The following is a 522-nucleotide window of genomic DNA, read 5'->3' on the forward strand; positions in this document are numbered from 1 at the left end:
TGTTCAATCCCAAAACATCAAGAAGGAAACTGCTGATCAGCCAAGATGGCCCTCATGAGAGGGACCTTTCTAAGAAAGCATGCTCTCAGGAAGCTAGCTGGAAAGAGAGTGACAGCCTAAGTTCCCATTCTCCCCCATCAGAATTACATGACCTGCATGGAGGGGGGGAAAGAGGGAGAGACAGGGAAAGTATTAGGCACGTGAGAGCTGTCCATGCTAAGGGAATTCACCTCCATTTACCAAGCCATCCATCATTCTATGGGGCCAATGATGTGTGATGCCACAGGGAGGTGAGGGCAGAGCATACATTAAGCAACAGAGAGGTTATATGGTGCCCCACTGCCCAAAAGTCTACTGGTGCTACATTCCCTGCTCATTCAACTTCTGGAAAACTTCTTGGCAGAACTGAGGAAGACTTGCAGGCTGTCTATTTCTCAATAGCAGCTCATCTACATCAGACATGATGAAGGACGTCTCCCAAGATCCTTCCTGGATTTGCAAGTGTATAGGAGTCTTGTGAAT

This window comes from Dama dama, chromosome 14, assembly GCF_033118175.1.
Source record: "Dama dama isolate Ldn47 chromosome 14, ASM3311817v1, whole genome shotgun sequence".
Lineage (NCBI taxonomy): Eukaryota > Metazoa > Chordata > Mammalia > Artiodactyla > Cervidae > Dama > Dama dama.